Source organism: Cyprinodon variegatus, unplaced genomic scaffold (assembly GCF_000732505.1).
Source record: "Cyprinodon variegatus isolate N-32 unplaced genomic scaffold, C_variegatus-1.0 Scaffold8, whole genome shotgun sequence".
NCBI classification, from domain to species: domain Eukaryota; kingdom Metazoa; phylum Chordata; class Actinopteri; order Cyprinodontiformes; family Cyprinodontidae; genus Cyprinodon; species Cyprinodon variegatus.
In genome coordinates, this window is record NW_015150461.1 from 1274903 (window position 1) to 1283241 (window position 8339).

Genomic DNA, 8339 nt, shown 5'->3' on the forward strand with positions numbered 1-8339 from the left:
GGGGTGAGTAGAAAATGAAGGCTAATCATGTTTTGGGTGTACTATTCCTTTAACTAGTTCACATAAACATCTCCATGCCACAACCTCCAAAACAACGTTGAACTAACAGACAGCCTACGAAATATGTAAAGAAAAAATAACTTTTAGAGTTATATTATTATTTAAAAGTTATTGTTACATGTTATTATAATGGGTTTTAAAATATTCCAGTCATTTTTCATGATACATTATATTTCTTTTTGCATATTTTTCACTTTGCCTTCAATATCCTGAGGCTTCCCTCTGACAGCCCGGACTCTAAACTGCACTGCTATCAAAATATACGACGACTCGATGGAAAAAAAGCAGAAGAGTTATTACAACATTTCATTTCCTTTTGAATTGAATAGAGAACTACTGAAGAAATACTTAAAATGGAGGCGATAAATAACTGAATATTGGGGAATATCCTCAGGAGTTAACATTCAGGTTATTTATGTGTACCTGACAAAAAGCAAAAACGTTAATGGACGCTTTAAAGCTGGTAGAAGTTCGTATTAAGCTTTGACATCAAAGATGAGAGGTTGTCTGGGTGGTGGTAAAGATTACATAAATATTAGCTTTTAAAATCTTTAAAAAAAATCTCAATTTTAGAAAAGGGAGTGAAGAATAATTTTCTCAGGAGAAGATGAGCCCTGAGTGGCAGAAAAATCGTTTTTTTCCTTAGCTGACTCCGACTGACTGATTAAAGACTGCAGAGCAAGTGACAGTGACAGATGGGTGATGTGATGACGACGGGATAAGCCATCTAAGGTGTTTCATCTTGTAGCTAAAAAGGCAGGAATTTGCCTAACTTTCTCAAGCATTTATCAACCAACAAGTGACAGCCCCCTTAAAATATATCCAATTAGGTGTTTTAAAAATAGAAAAATTGTTGTAAATCATTTCCAATTAGCCAAATCTCAGCTTTCCATCATTTCATATGAAGTAGTTCTTGATTTACCTCTGTACTTTAAATGAAAGTGATGGTTTATCGCACTGGCCAACACGGGTCACATAGACATTGAAAAATCTCCCTTTTCCAAAAAAAAAAAGGAATCATTTAAAATATTTTTTCCAATCCTGTAGAAAAAAACAAAAACAAAATAAAGGTCAACATCTTAAACTGTTGAGCAAACGGAAAGAGGATTTGGCAAGTTTTTCACAAGCAACACCTGAGCACAGCTTAAACTAGAAGAATATCAATGTGTTAAAATGAATCATTATTGGTAAAATAAAGAACCAAACAATTATTCTTAAATTCTGAGCTATGCAGTATTTAGCATTTGTTGCAAAACAAGATATGAACGATTTGAAATCACCGTTAATAGCTAACCCTTAAATTCTAATCTGGTCTCCTTAGGGCGTTTCTCAATTCACGAGAACGTGAGTACGTACTCGCGTTCTCGTCAAGTCCGTTCTTGGCGAGAACGCAGGAAGATCGGACTTGACGAGAACGCGAGCACGCAAGCACGTATGTGTATTGGAGCAGAAGCGTACTCGTGACGTCATCACATGCAACGTTGTTTAGCATTTCTTTAACAGTCAAAACTATTTATTCCCCACACAAAACATTTTGAAAACAATATTTTTAATTTCTAAAGCTTAAAAAACATAAAAAAAAATTACTGAACCGCAAAAAACCGCCATCAGAACGAGCGGTAGTTCACACATAACTAGACCGAGAGAAGTGCACTACAGACGGGGTAAATTTAGCCCTGGCTGCGGTTACCCTCGGAGGTCTGCTGGTCACTCTGCTCCGCTCAACGTCGGACTTTTTTTTTTTAATTTCGCACTAACTCTGTAAACAGACCACACAGGGAGGCTTAAATGTATAATGTTATCGCCTCAAACGATTTCAAAACGTACTTTTGAAGAACAACAGCAGCAGAAAAGGGAATGTTTAACTTAACACTGTGAGCGCTGTCTAGAATCAAGCTGCGGCCGCGGGGCATTCTGGGGAAGCGGTCAGTATGAAGAACGCACAAGTCTGCTCTGATGCATGCTCGATAAAGAGGGCGGGGCGAGAACAACATCCGGGGATTTGATGCGTTCTCGATCTGGCGTTCTGGAGAATTGGAACGGTACTCGGGCTGAGGCTGATGACGTGTCACGAGTACACGAGCACAAGAGAACGCTCAAGAACGCATATTGAGAAACGGCCTTAGTTAAATCAATCAAGCTGTGCTAAAGAGCTATTTTCCCATTTTTAAAGATTCAGTATTTTCTAATCTTTAAATAGCTTTTTTTTCCCCTAGCAGGTGTCATCCTTAGTATTGTCAGATATCTCGTTAAAACCTTGTGTCATTTATTTCTTGTGTTGTTTCATTACATTGGCAGGGCTCGATATTAACCATTGCCCGAACTCCCAGGGCAAGTACTTTTTATTTTTGGGAGAGTACACATTTCATTGCATTTGCCCGCCGGGCAAGTGCAATGATTGCAAAAGAAATTTATTTATCACTCAAAATTACTTTAAATTCACCGACATTAGCTGAAAACGACCCAGCCGGCACCATTTTGTTGTTTTGTACACATTCTCACGTGATTTAAAAAAGACGCGAGATTTTCCACCAGATAGCATGATTTTTGTCCACCTAGCGGTAATTTTTATGTAGTTACCAAAACGACAAACAAGCTAGAAAGGGCTATCATATGGCAGTCGTCTGTACAGTGATGCTGTTCATTAATTTTTTTTCTCTCAGACATTGGAGAGGTGCATTTAAATGTTATAGAGCTAAACATGTTAAATTGGTGACCTGTTATGTTATTATTATTGTCTTGTTGCTGCATTTATTTTGTCAGGGAAAACTAATCCTAAGTCAGTTAAAAGTCAGGGAATTCTGAAATGATGTAAGAATGTGGAAACCCTGTATAAAATAACTATGTATAATGATTCTCTAGTAAAATCACATTATATTAATAGTATTATCTTGTATAAACATACCGTGACTCTAAAATAAAAGTTATTCATTTGTGACATTGACTTCTGTCTTGTGATTTATCTTAAGTTTTTAACCTGTCAAGTTTTTTTATTTTTTAGATTTTTAACATTACAATTTATATTTTTTTTCAAGCACACAACAATTTAAAGCAAAGTTTAGTTTGAAAAGAATGTGCAGGAAGGATTGAAAAGCATGTTAACACGGTAATGTAGGCTTGAGTTCATTATCTGACGCATGTATATACACACCAGGAACTTGGAAACTTAAAAAATACTGAATTACAAAAAACATTTAAAAAAACAAACACGTTTCATTGATATATATACAAAAATGAAAATTAGGAACTATATTTATCAAACATTATACTGGGCAAGTGAAAATTGTTTCTGGGCAAAGAAAATGTAAAAGTCACTTGCCCGAAGGGTAAGGGTAAAACCTCCTTAACGTCACCCCTTGATTAGAAATAACCTGACTACCACATGGCACAGAGGAGCCATTATTTAGCCAGGTGGAATTACATACGGCTTTCGGAGTTAAACTTTAACATAATTGAGATGTAATTGACATGAAATTTAACTTTTATACAGTCCTGTGTTCTAGGAGTTGATGTTCACAAAAAAAAAAGAATTTTAAACTAGTTGCCAGGTAAACTCCACTTGCATTTTGACCCTCTGTCACTTGTGTTTATGTCCTACCAGCTTTGTTACGAATTATTTTTTTTTTTGCTGCGAAGTGAGCTTTTTTATTTTTTTTATCCCCTCCCCCTCTGCTCGCAAAAGGATGTCTGCCTTCAGTCTGGGAACTTCAGCGAGACAGATACCAGATCTGAATAAACCACATGATCTGTATGGATTATTTAAAACAAAAAGCAAAACAAGCAGAACTGGAACCGAGCTTTTGGTTCGTTACACCCGTCTGCTCCTCGGCCTGAGTGAACGGAGTGTCATTAACTCTCTTTTAGCCGCCCTTATCTGTTTCGAAATTTCAGCGTCAAGGCCAGTTACCAACAAACTGTTATACAATAGTCGCAACCATGTGTCTTTATCTGTTAAAATTTAACTGACAGCATTGTAATCTTTACAGCACAGTAGATATACCTTTCAACGCTGTAATGCTCGGTTCCCACACTGCTTATTGATTTTTGTTTCGGGAAAGTGATATTTCTATGTAATCTGACATCAGCAATTTTCCCTTTTTTGATCTGTTTTTACAATTTAATGAGAAATAGGATGCTATGACTATTTTTGTGACGGATGTTTTCCATTTCACATCAAAGCAGCATGGTTCTGTTGACATGAAGCAAATACAAGTGCAAATAAATTTCACTGGTATTTGCATGCACACAATGCTGTCTATAGAGGCTCATATATATACAGCTGTGGTGACATCATTAGTGTTTATGGATAGGCACTTTTTCTGCAGCAAATTAAACTTTTGGGTGGGGAATTATTATATTATTTTATAGTGTTACATGTCAAACCAAAGTCTGTTCCTGAATAACAGCAGTATGATTTTTATCTTGGAGCAGTTCAGGTGTTTTCCTTATATACTGGGTTTTACTGGTGTGTTCTTGTGGCTTTCTTTCATTTATATTTATACTTTAAACTAGACACATTTTCAAGCACTAAACTATGTACATTTTTATCTTTGATATTTAAAGATATCTTGAAGTTTGATTAAGCTTGGTCTGGTAAGCCATTCAAAGTATTCAGTACGATCTGAACTTTTTACTATCAGTTTCTGCTGTGCAGATAGTTAAAACTATATCTGCCTGCACTTGTGTTTCGCTGGAAGTCTTTCTGTAGAACCTGTTGTAGTGACATGGTTGTGGTGAGTTGATGTCATATATTTTGGAAGGAGGGGGTTGTTCAGCGTCTTCTCCTGCTCTAGCTGTGAGTCATGCAAACTTGAAATACATGGATCAATAAGCAACGGAAAAAAAACAACATTAAAATTCTGTGATTTTTTTTTAAGTTGTTTTGATCTGGTTAAATGCAGCACAGTCTGCAAAGACCTACTTTTTGGTTTATTGTCAGAGCAAATTTGGTTTGGTTTTACTGTCCCCACATTTTTGATACACCTTAAAATCATCTGTCAGGTTATATAAGAATTAGATCTGCAAAATGTGTTTAGTTGCAATCTGCATCCCACTATAAGAGTTTGCAACATCTTGGTTTCAAAGGACAGCCTGGGTGCATCTAATCAGAATTCAATTCAGTTTATTTCTATAGCGCCAATTCACAACACATTTCATCTCAAGGCACTTTGCAGTTCTCCAGATCATCCAGTCAGATTGATTCAAAGTTTTCTATCTAAGGAAAACCAGTTGATTGCATTGACTCATTGACTCGAATGCAATCTCTCACACTAAGCATGCTTGTAGCGACAGTGGAGAGGGAAAACCCCTTTTTAAAAGGAAGAAACCTCCAGCAGAACCAGGCTCGGTGTTCTCGCCAGTGCCGTTACACTCCATAAAGGCATGTTTTTATTGAGCGTTTCAGCCCCATCTCGGCATCCTCCTCAGTGCGTTACTGTCCTGACACAAGTTAACCTGAAACTTTTACAATAACAGTGGCATTATGTCGATATCACTTTCAACGAGCAAAATGGTTGCAGAAACTCTGCTTTTTTACAGAACTGGTTAACAGAACTGTGAGGACATAAATCAACAGGTGAATACACTATAGCCCCAACAGCAGTGAGCAAACTAAAGTATCGCTCATAAATTATTCTGGTGAGAGCCCTGCAAATATCATTGAGTCATGCTTTGCACACTACTTAATTTTAAAGAAAGACTAGAGGCAAAAAAATGCAGACCAATTGTAGTCATTATGGTTTTCGCAACTTTCTGCAGTAGTTTCACATTAATTTATTGTCCATAAATCCTGCAGTATCAAATTCTTGACGCACTGTGCTGCCAAATAAAAACAAGATGTTTCAATCTCCTCTATGGCCACAGGTGTTTAAATTCAGGCACATTTTCGAAAGGATGGGATGCTCCCTGGAGCTCAGTGATTTCCGGCATGGACCCTGATTAATCTGTGCAACAGGTCTTTGAGTCCAGTAGTGAAACTTCAATTTCAGCTTTCAAAGGCATTTTAAGTAAGTTAAAGAAATTGGGAATGACAGAGGTGGAAAGGCTACATTCGTCCAAACTTCACATGGCCTTTAGAAAGCTCAGGAGCAGTGCATAGAATAGGTTTCCATGGCCAAGCAGCTGTATCGTGACCATGCATCCCCAAGTGCAATGCAGTGGTGTAAAGAATGTCGCCACTTGACTCGACAAACAGTAGAGGAGCATTCCCTGGGGTGACAAATTATACATCTTCATCTGGAAATCTGATGGCCAAGTCTGGGTTTAGCAGCTGAAAGGAAAAAATTTTACTTGTCTGACTGTATTTTGTCAAGTGTAAATTTGGGGGATCCTCTGGTGGGTTTGTTTTCAGGTGCTAGGCTGAATCCTTTGTTCCAGTGAAATGAACTCTGAATGCCTCAGCATGACATTTTGGTTATTTTCATGCTCCCAACAATGCCTCACCCATGTCCATAAAGATAGGGAAGAGGTTTGGTTCGGATAGCTTGATTGGTCTGCGCAGGATACTGACCTCTAACATGATAGAACACTTTTAGTAGGGGAGAGTTTTGGCATCGGTGCTGCGATTCGATACGGGTCACGACATGCGATGTTGATATATCCCTATATATTGTGATATTTTACCCAGCTATCAAAATCAAATGATAAGATAGGAAAGCAAGTTCTGTATATGGATTTTTGAGTTATTTTGGTATCCATGTTGTTTGGGGTTTGGGTCCATGTCTTCCGCTGTGACGGGTGGCGGGGTAGGGGTAGCCCATTTTCCCTCATCGTTTCAGGTAGCCATGTTCTGTTTTTTGTTTTTGTTTTTTAAAATCAATACTAGGAAGTAAAAGATTGATATTATATGGGGCAGCCGAATAGCACGGTATATCGCCAAAAAATTATTCCTCACACCCCTAACCTTTAGTTTGTCATATTGAACGTGATGGATTAAGAATTGGATTTCACTGAATTTCATATAGGAGTCAAGGAAGGTGTGCAAATACTTTTGGTAATATAATGTATGTACATTAAGTAAAGGAGTAGACAATAATTTAGACATGTGGAAACAAAGAACCAGAACTCATAAATCCCCTTGTAGCCACAGGTCATGCATGAACCACACCAGTAAGGCTGAATGAAAACTATTTTGTTTGCTTAAAGCTGTTGATATAAACAATGTTTTTTATATATATCTATTTGAAAGTATTAAGAAAACCTTTATTCAGTATAAGCTGTATATCTTCCATAACTTCTTAAGGGAAGGCAGAAATTGTCTTTTAGGTGGTATCTTGTGTCCCTTACTGGTGGTGAAAGTCTAGTCTTAACCTTCAGCTTGCTGCTGGTTAAAAACAGTAAAGCTCTTGATCTGTCGATCTAATCCCTACTACCTCTTGACTCCTTCTGGCTGTGTCTTTATTTCTAAATCTAGCACTACCACACCCTTCACTAGAACTCTTATATAACGACCACGCCAAGCCAGCCACACTGCTACTGGTGCTGTCGTTTGTAACATCACTACCCCTTTGGTTGACAGAATACAATTGGTTGCCATTATTTTATTTATTTTTTCTGCCTGACGAGCATTGAAAACATTTCAAGCCAACCTTTGCGTCACAGGTTGGACTTTTATTTTCCCTCACATTCCTTGAGTTGTTTCGCAGATCCTCTGCAATTCAAATTTGTTCATCAAAGATCATATTCTTTGCATCAAACTAAACTTGAGCAAAAGAGGTACTACAGTTTTTACAACAGATATAACCTATTCTTATTTATCTTGTTAAATATTCACAGTTTTCTATAGTTTTTGTATTTTCTCAACCCCAGAACAAACCCTTTTTCTCTTTAGTTAACATTTACTGCGCAATGATCTTGTAATATTAATATATACCTTTAGGCCAGCGGTGGCAAGTGTTGATTATTAATGAAAGTAAATTCTGCTCATGCAGGTATTACTTCCTAAATCCCATGAAACTCATAGTAGTTTTTAATAAAGGTTGTTATAAAAACATATCTAAGGATGCTACCAAATTTTTCGCTTGTAGTTATATTAAATAATATTGAATTGGCGCAAAAAGCTTTGGAACAGCTTTACCCCCAAACCTGACTGAACATGTGTCACTGATAAAACTATTGTTGCACCGATTCCAGTATCGGACAGAGCCCCAATACTGCACTGAAATGGTGCTCAGTATCGGAGAGTTCTAGGGGTGTAAATCATACCCATCATGGCGATTCGATTCAGTATCGATTTCCTGACCCAACGATACGATTATTTTCGATACTCAAGAATACACCAC

General features: G+C 37.3%; 1 protein-coding gene across 1 annotated transcript in view; it reads left to right on the forward strand.

Moving 5' to 3' along the window:
* tspan17 (tetraspanin 17) overlaps nucleotides 1-8339 on the forward strand; it is a 40374-nt gene that overhangs the window by 17577 nt on the left and 14458 nt on the right. The window lies entirely within an intron of this gene.